General features: G+C 43.6%; 1 long non-coding RNA gene across 1 annotated transcript; it reads right to left on the bottom strand.

Moving 5' to 3' along the window:
- Nucleotides 1–201: 201 nt before the first annotated feature.
- Nucleotides 202–7,887, bottom strand: LOC128144396 (uncharacterized). Its single transcript, XR_008236068.1, has 4 exons — nt 7,736–7,887; nt 5,302–5,428; nt 4,225–4,479; nt 202–699 (listed from the first exon to the last, which is right to left on the bottom strand). It is a non-coding gene; the product is annotated as an uncharacterized LOC128144396 (long non-coding RNA).
- Nucleotides 7,888–16,746: the final 8,859 nt, after the last annotated feature.

The following is a 16,746-nucleotide window of genomic DNA, read 5'->3' as shown; positions in this document are numbered from 1 at the left end:
GTGTACACATTTAAAATCACGGGCACTGCGCTGTTTCGCTGACTGTGTCCCAGGGGAGTCAGCAGTGCTGGGCTGAGCAGCAGAGACAAGGTTAGTGCTGAGATGTAACTGCATGAAAATATGGTGCTGAACTGAGTCCGTAAAGAGGATTCACAATCCACAACAAAAGGCAGGTGTTAGGTTAGCTTCCATCAGTCTTCTCATCCTCACACACCAACCATTTAGTATATACTGCAAAATGTGACTGGCACAATTAACAAAGTTGTGGTTGTGTGGTTTATCTCATTTCAGTGACAGCAAGGATGAATGAGAGCCTTTGGCACAAAAAAATACCAGTTTATCTGACTGAAAATTAATTAATCTTGGCCTTTACAAATAATATATTACTAGAGCACCATACATTTCAAGCCCTGCTCCTAAAGATGAACGGCTTCTTCACTGGGTAACAGTCAAAGATTGATCTTTTTATTCTAATTCAACTGTATGCACCGCGATCCCTCAAAGGACAAGGCAGTATCATCACTTGCCATGTTATTTATCGCCATGCAGCCTTTTCTCAAACAGTACTGAGACATTTATCTCTTGGGCTCCTCAGAAGGAAAGAGGCTCTCCAGGACTCCTGGGTCTGATGATGCTTCAGAACTTTGCCTCTCTGCCAACTATGAACTCTGAGTTCCCCAGGGCATGCTGGTCCATCACCTGTGAGAACATGAATGTCAGGGGAGGAGAGCACGTAGGCAGTGTGTGCTGTGCTCAAAGAGAAGTGTAAAAATCTACCCCTCCCTTGGTTCTGATTTCACTGCTGTGTTGAAGAGAAATTGCCTGTGTTGAACATTACACTCATACTTAGGTAGTTTTCTGGGAAGTGGCCCATGTATCATTTTCCACCTGTAGTGGAAAAGTGATTTCAGGCTGCAGAAGGACATAGATATCATTTCTTTTTAGGGGAGGACAGCAGAGAGGCCTTGTTCAAGAACAATCACCCTTCTGCTCAAAAACAGATTGCCAGAGACACTTGGCAGCCATAAATCTGGAAGGACAATAACCATGCACCATGAACCCAAACCAATCCCAGTTGTCTTAGCAGCCAAGTCAAGTCCCAGGCATTCAGTGCAGTCAGGCACTTTTCCTGCCCCCCTCTCTTTCCTACAGCCCAAGCATGTCCCATGGGGCTCCTTGGGACCCCATTTGCCAAACACGTCCAGGCATTGCGATGGTTTGTGTTGTGCAATCCCCAGCACTTCGCTGTGCGGGAGATGGGAAAGGCACCTCCTGCCAGATGCTTCCCTGGGGCTGGCCAGCACCAAGGGCCCCCCCCCCAAACTCACGGCATTGCCTTGTGCACTGTGGGGGTCTGTAGAAAACACCGTGTTCCCCCCAGAAACAGGGGGAACACATAGTGAAAGAGGCTGATACTGGTCTCTTAGTTTTGTCCTTCTCAGCCCCCTAAAGGGTACTTTTCCTAGCTCTAGTTGTTCCTAACTCTGTTCTTACCTGCTGGAAACCCTTTGCGCAAAGGTACTGGGATGGGAACACTTTCCATTTCCTAGGCAAAATGCAATTAACATGCACCTTTCTTACACTGGCTGCTAGGGAACAGTTTGGGTTCGAGTTTTTAATTTTCCATTCTGTCAGAGAAGCACTTTATAAACAATTGTCACCATTTTATTGACAGGAGGAAGAGATTCAATCCCCTTTCTAAATTACATTTTTATATCTGCAATCCATCACATATCCCTCTACCACAGCATAAAACAACTGAATCTGAAAACAGGTGACTGCATTTTCTTCCTCTAGTCTAGTAGAGATTTCTCTTCTTGCAGTCTGTGTACCAGTGGAAAAAAATAAATTACCAATGTTATCCTTCAAAGCTGCAAGATAACATGCTCTAATTCTGAAGAAATATGAACCTTGGAAAAATTTTTGTTGTTAATTACTCTATATATTTAAGAATGCAAGTTCCAGATTTTGCAATTTTCATTGTTTAAGCATATCACTGTCCTCCAACATGAAATCACAAGCTGTTTCAAGCGGGATATCCTGGTTAAAGACATGGTGGTGGCTATCCAACAGATCCTTCCACACAGCTTGACTTCCAGCTTTGTCCCCCTTGCTCGTCAACCATCAACATAAGGCCCAAAACTGAACAGAGGGCATAGAGCCATCTGGTGGTTAACCGTACAAGTAAACAAATTGTGTCCTGAATGTCCACATGATGAAGACATAAAGGAAGTCATCTTCCTTCTACTTGGAATGTCTCAAATGTCCACTTTTTCTTAGCTTTTAGATTATGGTTCCGGAAGTCTAGAGAGTTAACACTGAAAGAGGGAGAAAATGGCTCTATCTGTTAACACAAGAAACTTGACTTTGCTGCTTTTCTTGTGGGAGAGTTTGCAGGTCCAAGTGTTCTTCTTTAGATCTGAACATCTCCCATGAGTACAGCAGAACCATCTTCCAAAGACCAGATCATTGTACCATGTATTCCTGAGTTTGGCTCCTGCTGATAAGAAACCAGACATCTTTCTCAAACTGGGAAACTCTCAATAACCCTTTGGGCACATCCTTTGCTGGCATAACGTGGAAGAAGCAATATGCGTTTATTGTGGCCACTGACAGACTTGCCAGTTCCCACCAGCTGAGCGTTAGACCCACTGTCTTTCCCCGTTGCCTCTGAAGAAGGGGCCTTTTTTCACACGTTTTAATTACTGACTCCCTACATAGAAGCTATTACCTCACAGAAAGGCCGTTAACTGGCACATTCAGCACAAGCTGAAGCCTTTCTGATAATTGTTCCTTGAGTTCATGTTTGTGAAAATAAATATCATCAGATGATTAAATTAAACACGGCAGCCAGCCCAGCTATACACTATTTTCACTTATCCTGCAGAAGGGGAGATCAAAGCAAAAGGCTCAGGTAGAGTTATTCAACTCCTCCAAGTTTGGTTGACAGCTACCTATTGAACACACTAATTAGCTTCCTGCTTGGGGTGTGCAGCAGAAAATTAACCCTCCCGAAATTGGGCAGTATAGCCATTTTAATGCTCTGTAATCCACTGGATGCAGAGGGATGACTGTCACCTCATTGCCTCTGTATGGTAAAGTAGGAGCACATGATTCTGATTCCGTAGCCTCTTGGGCCTCCGTCCCCCTTGGTGTCTCGCGTGGGTGCGAGAGGAGACCTGTGCCTGGGGAACACGCGAAAAGGCTGGAGGCCCTCCTCTTCTTCAGTCCTGCGGGGCTTCTGCCTCCCAGCTCTTCCCTTTCGGTGAGCAGACGCGCCGGTGTCCGCGCTCCTGCCGTGAGGGGCACCAGGGCTCTCGCAAGCCCCTCGGCTCGGGCGCTGCTTAAATGGGGAGATTTGTTTCCGAGGTGGAGTTTCGCCCAGCACTTCCCTGCTTTGCTTTGTTGGGCCGTGAAGGGCAAGAGAGGCGAGCGAAGCGGTGGGCAGCGTAGCCCCCTTCCCGCTGCGAGCCCGCCGTCCTCCCCGTGAGCGCGCACACCCTCACAACCAGAAAGCTCTGCTATTCTTCTGCTAATGGGATTGGCACCGCTTAAAGCAGTCTGCGAGGGTATTGTCTGCAACCGCTGCAAGAGAAACATTATTCAAAGGCCATTCAGGCCCCAAAAGAAGCGGCAGAGCAGAGTAATTATCGAAGACTCTCCATTAACGAGGGCATCTTTGCTCTTTGTCTGTGCTGGTTTAATAAGGGCCACTAATGGGGCCGGGGGAGGGGCACGCTAATGCTTCTAAACAAACCTCCTTCCCTTCCCCACCCCCGCACTCTGAGGAGAGCTGCCTTTATGGGCACTGACAGCCGAGCTGGGAGTTACCATATTGCAGAGTGACCTTCGGGAAAACTTGGTGTGAACCCAGCCGCTTTCAGCTCCATCCCCACCGAGCCGCTGGGAGCATCGTTTGGATTGCTGTTCTCTTTTTAGCCTTTCCATATTTCCCGGTGCTTGCCAGGCCCCTTTATACACCCCCCACCCGACCTCTCTCATGTCATCTTGTGACCCTTCACGGCTGGACACGACGGCACTGAATGGCAGTAATGAGGGATGACAGTGCAGATTAAGTTCTCGCAGCAAAACCTGGGGCTGCTGTCCGTTATCCAGCAGCTGTGACTGGGAGGTGCTGCTGGGAAGGCAGGACTGGAGCAGCCTCCCCTCCCCACACTGCTGGAGAAGGCAGGCTGCAATCTAGCATGGGCCAATGTCTCCTACCTTCTGGCTGTGGGCACTTTTCTGGTGATGGAGAGATGGACTGAGGCAAAGCCAGCATGAACCTCCATCCCAAGATCCTTCAGAGCCACTTTCAGGAGCATGCAGCTAAAATTCTTCTGAGGGCTCCTAGACTGTCCCCATCTTCAAACACCAGTTGTAAGGGGCCAACTTCTGAGGCAGTTTGCAATGTTTTAGGGTCAGATGCACGCTGGTCACTTAAACAGTGAAATGTGGACAAGAGGTCTCAGGAGGTCTCTGCAAAAGACGGCATTCGAACAGTGAGCTGTAATGATACATGCATATATGAATAATGAATGATATGGCCTTTTTCAACTACAGTGTGCAAGGTTTTGTGGATACAAGGTTGAGCACTGCTAGACTCGTTTTTAGCCAATGAGGAATCTAAAGAACAATAAAAGGAAATTATTGCCCCCAAGTTTGCACAGGTCTTTTACTGAATCCAAGTCCTGGACGCTGTGCTATTCTACCTCACCTTCAAATGATGCACCCCTAATGGACAGTTGTACCGTACAACCAGCCCATGGACTGCAGAGACAAAGCAGTGCCTGTGTACCTGTATGTGTGCATGTCAGCAGTCTCAGGAACTGCACTGGTGAGCCACCCAACGTCAGGGCTGCCCTTTTGTTATGAGAAATGGTTTTATTCAGCTGAGGTATGGAATGACGAACTTCTCTATACAGGCACCCAGACAGTCCTCTCCACTTAGGCAAATATCCTGGTGCTAAAGGTTTATCACAAGCAGAGGAAGAAAGATATGCGGAAACTCCTCACTGCTTAAAACCACAGGACTCTCATTTGAAGAAACAGACTCCACACAGGATTTCACCCTTGTTTCCTGCGAGATTGGTAGTTTTGAAATTTTCATTATTTTGGCCTTTTCCTTTCAACATTTCACCAGTAACTGCATCTCTTGTAACAAAAGAAACTTTTCATAGGTGCTCCTCTGACTCATCTCTATAAGATCAAAACATCTCGGAACAACCTTGCAAGTCAAGGAGAGAGCAATCACCCTTTACACACAGAGAGTTAAGTCACAGGGAAATTAAGTAACAATACCTGAGGTCATTCTTGCCATGGCAGAGCTAGGAAGTGGATACAGTTCTTTCTCCAGAGTCTTACTGCAGTATTCTGAGATCAGTGGTATTCCTTCTCTCTCTTTTGAAATATTTGGAGGATCACACTCCTGAAACAGAAAATAAGTCCTATTTTCAGCATTTCATTCTTCATGTTAATCACAGTTTCTATTCATATTCTCTTTTTCTTTTTAGAAGAATAATCATTAAACATTTACAGAGGAACTGCCTTTGCCTATGGATTTTGCAATGTAAATGAGGGAGTTAATACACTGATACATAAAGCAATGGGTGACTAGGAGCACACGACCTGGCCTCTGACTGGTGCGGGTTTTGCTTTATAAGTGTCTTTAAATGTCATCCTTCTTTGCCACTAGCAGATAATACAGTCAGCTTTGTAGCAAACGAAGACGATATTTGAACAAAAACAAAATAGTGACTCAGAAGGGAGAACTGAGATCTTGTTGATATCCAAAGCAAGGGGAAATGAATGGAGGGGTGGTGGGGGAAAAGTTGGTTTATGGCTTAGAAGATATGGGTACCACAGAAAAAGCAATTCCAGCATGGGAAAGGAGGGATGGCCAAGGCAGACAAAGAGATATGTCATGAGAAAAGAGAGTTTTGAGATCCCACATGAAGGAAAACTCAGTGAGCAACTTGTGCATGGCAGGCTGAAATGAGATGGTCCTGTGGTAGAAGGGAGGAGAGCTCACAGCAGTGATGGAGATAGGATGGGCAATGAGAGGCTGGTGGGTCTGTTTCTTGGAGCTTCAGCCAGAATAGTACAGTTGAAGGTGAGACATCTAGTATGAAAGAGGCGGGAACACAGCGAGTAAGGTCTTGGAACAAAAGCTTCAGTCTGAGACCCATCACCTCGTTGGCAAGTCTTTGTCCAATTTATTCTCCTTCAGGTATAGGTCTTGCAGGCAGCTGGGAATGACTACATTGGACCTCTCAAGCCAGTTCTATTTAGATTTGCTCTTTAACACCTATAGTTTAGTACAGGGATATTTTCTCCCCAGTTTTCCCATCTTTTTTTGTATTAATTCTGCTAGCAGTCGAGGCTAACAGACAATGAGTGTAAGTGGATTTCTTCCAGGCTGCTCTACTTCACTCTACTGCTGTTACCCTGTCACACTTTAATTAAACTATCTAACTGAGATCTGATCTGAATCCCACTAAACCAATGCACAGGTCTGCATTGGCTGTGCAGTTTTGGATTGTGCCCTGAATTGTGTTTGAGCTCATTAATGTAGATTTGAGCCATTTTTTCAATTGCACCTGTGCCTTGAAACCCAGGGGAAAATGAACAGGAGTAAGGAGAATTAAAAGATGCCTTTCCAGAAAATAATTTGTGTATGTTTGCAAACTACTGCAAGCAGAAGACATATTGAAATATGGGACAGGAAGCAGCTATTAATCTCTGCAAGCACATCCTGGTTTAGTTCACTGTAACTTCCCTGCTTTGTCTTTGCATCCTTTCAGTTCTTCTTTCTCTACAAAACAGGTCTTGCTTTGCCAGCTTAGCAAAAACCTTTCCCTCTAATGTCCTCAGCTGGCATCTGCTGCACCTGCCCTCTGCTTTTCATTCCTGCTGGCCATTCTCCTGGCCAACAAGAGTGGTACAGGGGAGAAGTACTCACTCACTTAGCAGCCAGGCAAACCAAGGCCCCACAAGAACAAGGGGGACAGCAGCAACTGTGTGACATTTTTGCCTGTCCATGCAGCCCCATTTGGAAAGGTTTAAAGCAGGAAGGCCAGATTAAGGTGGCGACTTTCTGCCTTTAGTCCTTGGGCATGCCATGGGCTTCCTGTGTGAATTGAGGTAAGCTGCTTCTGTCTCCGCATCTCCATCTCCCTGTTCGGAAAGGGGAATGCTGCTGTGAGGATACATTTGAGAACACTTAAACTACACTGATAGGGACTGAGAAATTAAGTTGTTCATGAATTCATCTAGTGACCAGTCTGATGTGGTTTCTGTATCCAAACAATCCAAGGACTGGGATCACCAGGGCACTGTGTTCAGCCTCTCCATGTTATGGGGGTATAGGCAGCCTTAAGGATGCAGCTGAATGTTCAGTACTGTCATTTCCTGACATGTCTTTGCTCTGCTTTCCCTGCCTGCCTTTGCTCCAGGCCTATCTTTCTCCTTTTTCTGGTCCCACCCTGGTTTCTTGGCCTTTCGTGACCTCTTTTGATGCGGTCTATGGTTTCTCCAGCTTCCCAGTCACAGGCATTGACCTGATTCTGGTCTCAGGACACTGCTCACTCTCCCTGTGAAGCCTTTAATACAGCAGACAAGAGGAATATCTATACTATGAGAGGCAGCTCAGTGCAGAGATCCCCTAGCCAGCACCAATCCTGCCAGCTTTGGGACTGGGAGTAATACTGACATCTCAGTGCTGTGCAGCACTTACCTCCCTGTGGCACCATGCTAACAGCCATCCTGCACCCACAGCCTAGGCCAGTCCCTCTGCATAGCAGCACAGCTGTGTGGAGCCTCCAACCAATTCAGGGATCTCTCACAAGGCACTCCTTGCACGCAATACAGATACAGCCTATGTGAGCTCCTTGCTGGGCACCAAATACTGTAAGAAGAAAATACTGAAGCTGGAGTGAGATCAGGGAACAGATGTTATACAGCAATGACTTCCAGTCCCAACTTTCCTGGAAAGGTTTGGATAGAGAGACCTGAAACTGATCCCATCTAGAAGTCATCTGAGATGCCAGAGCTTTCACAAATGTAATCTGCTGACTCTGCTTTAAAAAATGTCTCCAAGAACTGGCTATTGCTAGTTGTTGCTGCTAAAAACTGGCTCTTGTTTTCTCCTCAGAACAGAAGTTACAGCCAGACACCTTCAGTGTCTGCCTCTGCACTCCTCTACAGTCACTCCTCATCTTAATGCTAATTTAATTAGCAAGTAGCAGAGGTGGGGAAAGAAGCAAGATTACATTGCTGCTGCATTCCTGAGATCTCTGGCTAATGTTGTAGCAATTCAGGTGCAGCTGCAGTTAGATACAAATTCGAGCAGCCTCAAGGCTCTTCTTCTCTGCGGTATGAGAAGCAAGGACATAAACATGACCCACAGGTACACTTTCCCCATAGCTTGCAACTCCTATACAAATACTGTCCTTAGAGCTAAAATCCTCTTTACTCCACATATCCATCATTGTACTCGTGTTCAGAGTACATCCAAGAACATGATCAACCATTTTGTAAATCCTGAATAGTATGTGCTGTAATAGTCTCAGCTATTTTCTTTTCAACTTCTATTGTCAGGGCACAAATAAAAAGAAGAAGAAGAAAAAAAAAGCTGACAGAATTTACAGGGAATCCAGCTAAATAAAAATGATGCCATTGGTGTTCATGGAGATGAACTGCTTACGTGATAAAGGAACATGACTGCCTTGGCCAGAGGATTCTCTACAGTGTCACCTATAAGAGAGCAAGTAACAGCATCTCTTGGTACTTACTGCATCCTTTAAGAGTAAAGCCCAAGCAATCTAGCTTTATGCAATTGTGTTACAAGACACTGGAGAAAAACTTCAGCTCTCTGCACCCAGGTATATCCTAGCATCTTCTATTCCACAAACTAGACTGAACTATTAATCATAGCAATCAGCACTTAATGTTGGGAAAACTGTAGTACTTAAGCTCAGGTATCTATGAAGTCATTGTGCTGTAACACCTTCTCATCTTCAGCCCTTTGCAAGAGCCCCCTTGTATGGCTTCCTGAACAGCATCTATTCCAGCAGGAGAGCATGTTTCTGGCTGTAATATTCCACTGAAATCCCTCTACTGTGGCTTGCATTTGAGTGATTATTCTGTGTCGTATCTAATATCCACCTGTCTGTATGGTTCTTCCTATCTGAAATACTGTACTTTCCCCACCATGGCTATTACAGTGAAGAGCAGGCTAAACGCTCCCAGTTATGCTGATGCTGGCCTGACAGCACCCAAAAGCCCCTCAGAAGGACACTGCTCCCTCCTTGCTGATGTGGAAGTAAAGAGAAAAAATCACAGCACTGAACAATTCTCACCCCTGAACTGGAAAGGGTCAAAGAAGTCTCACACTTCCATCCAGTGGTATTGCACTTGTTTATCTTGCATTAAACACTTCACATTTAGAATAAACTAAGTTAGAAGAAGAACAGTTCAGCTGTATGTGCAGGAGATGGCTATTAAGAATATGTGTTTATGCAAGCCACCAGCACCCCTTGCCGGAGTGTGCGTCTGTGCATCACTGCCCTCTCCCGGGCAGATCTGCCCCTGCACAAACACGGAGCCCTGATTGCCAAAACTCAGCAGAGCAGTTAATTTTGCTTTTTCTCAGGCATTGAAAGAATATGATTGTCCACTTACTGTTGCCCTGACACTTTCAGTAACCTCACTGAGCGTCATAGTGACAGCTGAGCTACTTCTAAAGGAATAAGGAGTTGTTGAAATATAATTAAACAGGATACAGGTAGTGCTCACTAGGATTACAAGTCCACATGTCAAGAACTCTGAGTGATTAAATGGCTGTAATGTAAATTAAATTTGCTCTGGTTATGCAAAGTTATCTTAACTAAGATATTTAAGCCAGCCCATTTCACGTATGGCTGTGTTTCAGCCTCCAAAGACCCCAGCCTCTGGGGGCTAATCTGCTCTCAGCTGCCCTTTTAGTGACAGATCCCTAGTGCAGAAAAACAGGGAGGTGGCAAAAGAGTCAGCCAACATGTTTCAGGATGTTACCTTGTGCTTTCAAGTCTCCTCCTGGGTGCTTTGGAAAATTCCCCCTGAAATACTTCTTTGTGCATATATATATATACAGTGTGTTTGCATACACCTGTTTGCATGTGCATGCACTCTCTTCTCTGATCGTCCAACCCCTGCACACAGCAATACTGTCGTGCTGCTTATCCTCTTTCTACACTTCCTTCCCACAGTAGGGCTCTTCCAGGGTACAAATCCTGCCAGCTTCCTTTCCCAATCTTCTCTTCTGGCCAATGCTCTCTGTGGACAACCGGTGAGCTGTTCCTCACCTCTGGCCAGTGAGAAACAGCCTTCTTTACAGCCTACTGCTGGCTGTTCATCTTTTGAGGTGCTTCTGGGATGCCTTCGGTCCACCAGGCTGGCCCAGCCTTCATTGTCTCAGAGAAGACCTTAACAAGTCCAAGATGTATTTGCCTTTCACTGCCTCAAACCCACTGAACAGTTATTTGCTGAATGCTATCTCAGGGGAACGTGCATGAGATGCCTCCTGTCAGCTTCTCCCTATGCTGAGACAGTGGGCACTCACAGCTCAGCCCCTCAGTGGCCTCTCTCCAGCTCCATGACTGCTGCTAGCTGAGCCAGAGCTGGGGAGAGGGCACAACACAGAGAGGCTTAAGCAGCATGTCTCTTAGCTTTGTCCACCCAGCAGCCTCTCCCAACTGAAGTCTTGCTACGGTGGGTGAGAAGGTATTGTGGCAGGTCTGCATTTGTGCCTCAAGGAACTGGCTGAGCCCGGAAATGCAGCACATTTGGACTTCTCAAGAACACTCATGTGCTGCTTTCCTGCTATGTACCAGACTGACGCCTGACTGAATTTGCCATGGCAGGTATAGCCTGAAAGCTGCGCTACCATGAGTGCTCCCTGTGTTACAGTCCCCCATGTATTAATAGGGATATGAGAGGGCTTATTTCCTCAGAGGAAGCTGTGAAGATAAATCCAGCCATGACAGAGAGGTGCTCAGATATAGAATAAATTGCAGCTACAGCATTTCATTATTTGAGTGTCTCTGAAAGCCTAAGCAGATAAATTCAGCCCTTCTAGTTTTGCCAGTGATGGAAAAAGGTGCATTATAGTCATCAATGCCACTTTACTTCCCATCTGTGTTTCCTCAAGAATTGTCCAAGATACTAGGTTTCACCCTGACTGCTCAAGCCATGAGCTCCCTCTAGTAGCAAAAAGGATTAATGCAGTTGGTACCTTTGCCATCCTAAAGGAACAGAGAGCAAATGTTGTAAGAAAATATCAGTAAGATGAGGGAATTATGCCCCTTTTCTTCATTTAGAAAAAAATAAAAATCCTTGAAGTTAGTTGTGTGCACATAATTAAGAAATGGCACCTTAAGAATTATGAGGCAAACACGGCCACAGGAGAGGAAAAGGTAGGATCTTATCTTACATCCTTATTCATGAAACATAGGTACAAATTACAGAAGTCCACCCTGGTCATCAGCTTTCAGAGGAGAACAGTGTAAGCTGTAAGAGTCCAGACAGGAATTGCAGATTTCAGTTTGCGACACTTCCCAATGACTCCTCTGCACTACTGTCTGCTGTCCTGTCTCTGCTATCAAAGCCTTGTCCTTGACATACATCACATGTCCATCAGTGAAAGACAATTCCTTCATGCTACCAATACTCCAGAAAGACCAAGCACCTATTAAACTCACCACAAAGTTTCAGTTTTGAAGAGGCTGTTAGTGCAAGAATAGTCTGTCTCTATTAAACCCAAACTGGTCCAATCTTGCTGGGAGGGCCACAGACTTCATTCCATGCTGCAAGTTGCAGTATAAGTAGCACTGAAAGTACTGGAACCTCTGCTTCTCCCTTTGTATAGTCTGAGATGCTTTATCTTCATGCACTCATGTTTTGGTCAGAGAGTCCCAATGACCCACATACCAGGCAAATCTGCTGTGCATGTTCTTAGGAAAAGAACAGAATGGTGCTAAGCAGGGAGAGTGAAAGAGGAGCAAGTGCCCTCCTGCCTCCCCTCCCTACTGCCAGGGCAGGGGGAAAAGACACAAAGGGTGAAGTGCAGGAAAACCAGCTGATGTGGAAAACCAGGTCAGGCCAGGCCAAGATAAGCACAGGTCTAGCAGTGCAGGTGCTCCAGAAGAAATGATGCCTAATAATGTTGGTATTGCTTAGTGCTCGTCTACATGTAGAACTTTGGCACTGCCTCTCCTTCATTCAGTGTCACTTTTTCTGATGTCTTACATGCACAACCTCATGTTTTGTCTATGACTGCACGGGCCACCACATTGCAATCCCTCTCTCTCTTCATCTGCTTGCAGAACAAAGCAATGCTTGCATATCAGCTCAAAACGTCTTTCTGATGTTGGCTGGAGAAAGCAGCAGAGTCACTAATGATTCACAAACCATTCAGACCCTTTCCTAGGGTCTGACTTCTTTACATTCACTGAAGTAAGACTGTCATTGACCACAGCTGTTACTGATTTTATTAACATTTCTCAAATTTACATATTTAATTAGAACAAATCCTGTAATTCTTCTATAATGCATGTCAGATTGAAAATAGCTTGGATTCTATACTCTCTACTCAACGGTAAAAAAAATCAAATTGGTGAGTATGTGACTAATTTTTAATGTAGATTTCAATGACTGACTGCTCAGCACAGAAGCAGCAACACAAGGTAACAGCCATGCTAAACGTTTAAAGGTCTCTCAACACACAAGCAAGTTAGCTAACAGTTCAGGAAATATGTATTTTAAAATGACTGTCTTTGTAAAACAGCTGTACATACTATAAACAGTTTCTAAGGTTCTTCTCTCATCAAGCTGTCACATGAAAACAAGCTATTTGCTTTTTATAGGATGACTGAAAATGGCTTTGTGCCAACAGTAGTTTATAGCAAGTTAGTATCAACAAATGACTGAGTCTGATAAAAAAAACTATATACATAATTACATGTGTATGTGTATCTGTGTTGTGTGAAGCTATACATACACACACAAATTTCAGGGTTTTTGCAGCCTCCAGAAGTACACCTACTTCCTAAATTTGCTATCTCTTGATGTGTACAGAGCAACCTGCTGCACAAAGAACTGGCAACATTTAGAAGAACTGCTACTACTGCTGTCTGAGCAGAGAACACTTGTCCAACACCCACCTCCTTTCATAACCTGTTGGCCTAAGTGGCCATTGCCCTGCTAAAGCCAAGAACTAGAGAATGGGCAGTCTGGGATAAAACATATTCCTTCCAAACAGCCTGAACAAGGACTGGGAAAGTACCTTCTCACTCCAAATGCTACAGAAATAGCTGGATGACTTAAAGGAGTTCAACCAGCTGCCATCACCAAGTTCTTATCTCTGCTTTCTCTTGCAGCACTGCTTACTAATTCTTCTAGAGGTCTTTTGATCTAATATGGGCACAACCAGAAGGAAAACAGGGCTCATGTCCATCTTCTATTTCATTCCTTGATCTCTCATCTGCCGGATATAGGGATGAGGGTTGCATCCCCTGCCAACACTCAATAGCTCTGTAGCTATTGTTTTCCAAACAGCAGCGCCTTCAGCCTGTCTCTTTTGCTTGACCCTGTAGATGACAAAAAATTTTCAGCAGGGCACAGACCTTCCAAGCGAAGAGTGGGGTCTTAAAGACCCTATAATTATTAAGTCAGTCATCTACTGCCACTCAAACCAAACAAAAATCTAAAAAAGCCAGCAGAAATGGTTTTGGTTGTCTCACTCTGTGCTAATTCTCTAATCCTGTCTGACACTGTTTGTCCTTGTATAAGTGCTAATGTCATAAATGCAGATTAGAACTTCAAGATGTGAATTAGCAATAAGAACCCACCACCCCAAAATTAAAAAATTGCTGCTTTCCTCATACAATATATTAAAACACCAAGTCAAGTAAATATAGATAAAGATAGAAAATTAAAAAAAAAAAATTAAAACCCCCAAAAGAATGGTACTTTTCATCATAGTAGCTTAAGTCAATGTTAACAATCCTTTCTGGCACAAATCAGACCGCTGGCCCATTTAGTCAAATAACCTGTCACTGAAAGTTGCCAGTACCGGATTATTTCAGGATAAAGTGCAAGGGCTGTTACCCTCCCCAGATCCCCAAAGAATATCCTATTATTCTTTATCCCCATCAGTTCATGGTTAGCTTGTACTCTCTATGTTAAAGGTTTAGATCGTAAAAACAGTAATGTAACTATGGATATTCTAAATTATCATTCTAAGTAATGTTTGACCTCAATACTACTTTGTGGACATGTCCTTTGCAGATTAACAGTGTATTTGGAAACAGTGTATTTGTATGACTTCTTTTTCTCCACTTTAAATGATTGTTTTAATTTTTTTATTGGAAGTCCCTTTTTCAAAAGGAACAGAGGAACCGTCAATTTATCTTCTTTGTAGTACACACACTGATGTGTGTACCTTTATCATCCTGAGAACAAATGCAGCAAGAAAAACTTCCTCACATTTCCTATTAGCATGCTTTAAAGCAATTCAGGAAGTTGTCTTTAGGAGTGAAACTTTCAAGAAGGATATATCAGTTAGTGCTAGTTTTTGTTCTCAGGCATTATTACTTCTGGGCACCAACCTAAAACTAGATTCTGTCATAACAGGGGTAAATAAATTGCTAGATCGTTACCAGTTTGGCTTAGATTTGAAGCAATAACCTGGCCTATATCTAGACATGGTAGGCATCTATTGAGAACTTAATAAATAGAATATTTTTCTGTTAAAGAACAAGTATTGTAGAATGAAAATTATCAAATTTACCTATTACAGCAGAAGCTAAATTCACAACAGAAGAAAACAGGTCAGATCAGTTTGGTGCTTTTGCTGCTTTAAGCACCTACATTAAAAATGCCTAGCATTTGTGAATAATTAGGTTCCCAATTTCTTGAAGAATCTCATGTCAGTTCATAGATTCCTGACACTTAAAGTTCATCACCTCATTTTTCTTTCAAGGTACTAAGTAAGAGACTTCAGCATCTCTCTGGGTACATTTAAATAGACATCTCTCAGGGTAAGTTTTTTCTCCTCAGACAGCAGCATGTTAGAAGTGTGTTAATTGCTCAAGCACAAAACTGGGTCAAATAAAATGGAAAACCCTAAAGCCTACATCAAGATATCTTGCACAATACAGCACACTCCTTGCAATTTATACTCTGCAATAAATGACTTGTGCATTAATGGGAGGATAAAGATGTGGAATAATCAGAAGCTACAGTGACTCTGTCCATCTTGCTAGTGCACTCTATACACATACAGATCATTTTCTATCATCTTTTGACGACACAGATTGACTGAACAGTCATTTACACTGGAGGGGGTCTCCACAGGTCACGTGGCCCAATCTCAGCTAAGGTCATGGACAGATTCCCATCTAAGCATGGGAAAATTCCAGCCCTGTATTCCTCATGCGTTAAGACTTCTCCACAAGTAGCTTACACATATACATAGTCCAGGAAAATCTCCACTAATCATCTCTTCCAAGCTATCTTCCTTTTCATAGGATCACTTTTTACAGGATCATTATGCTTCTGGAATATCACTAAGGTACCAGAGAGACATTTCTCTAGCATAAACCTGTTGCAAGTATAAGTAGGTCTCAAAATCTCTCAAGAGATTTAATGTAATGGAAGAGCATGTCCTTATGATTTGATCACTTACCTTTAAGTTCAATGCTACAAAAATAACCCTTGAGACTAATCAAGACCTTGCCAGAAATGTCTACTCCATATTTCACGTTTCAGCGAAAACTTTAATCAGCTTACCCCAGCGATGTTCAGAACACAGTGCTATGGTTCTGATTACCATATTTCAATAGTATCAACCTCCCAAATACCTGGAAGCATAAATTTTACAAAGATTACAGCATTTATTACAGCTGTACTCAATCAACATACTTTAAATATCATAGCAATTACATCACACAACTTATCACCTGAACTGAAAGGGGGACAAGAGTTTCATCTAGTTTTACTCCTAGTTGTATTCAATGGCTATACAAACATGAAAGCATCTCAGAATCTTAAAAAGATTCTCAGTATTTCACCTGAAAGGTGTATTCCACAGAAGAAAACACAGGTGAAAATGGTTGAGGACACAGACACATTTCCTTATCATCATGAAAAGTAAATTACCACTGGAAAAAAACCAGTATGTACGCTTAAGTTCACAGCGGCAGTCCTGGAGGGATGACAGATGTAAGAAAGTAGCAATAGTCAAGCAAATATTATTTCCCCTCTGTCTCCCTTCTAATGCAAAACAGGGGGAACTACAAATTTGAACACAGATTGATTTTTTCAACTTCTACTTTTAAAAATGGAGTTTCAATTTTTGACTGCATCAGTGCTTTTAAACTGCTTTCTCAAGCAACCCTTTTAAATGGATGTGGTAAAATAACAGTATACATTAACTCAGTATGTGGCTTAACTAGAGACTCCTTTCCTTGCTTGGGGTTAATAGGAACAAACTTGCCTGGGTGCTGCTGAGAGGGTTTTGGAGATTTGCGACAGTGTATGCTCAGGTCCACAATGGCAGCTTGATTCATGCTCCAGGATTTAAGAACATGTTCTACGGGCTTTTCAAAAGCAGGAGTTACTTTTGGTGCACATTTTCTTTGTGATACAGACTTCATTAGGTCTTTCTTCAATATTTTCCACTGCTTCTCTTTTAGAAATTTCTGACAC

This window comes from Harpia harpyja, chromosome 7, assembly GCF_026419915.1.
Source record: "Harpia harpyja isolate bHarHar1 chromosome 7, bHarHar1 primary haplotype, whole genome shotgun sequence".
Classification (NCBI taxonomy): Eukaryota; Metazoa; Chordata; class Aves; order Accipitriformes; family Accipitridae; genus Harpia; species Harpia harpyja.
Note: the sequence above shows the minus strand (reverse complement) of the source record. Positions and strands in the feature narration are given on the sequence as shown.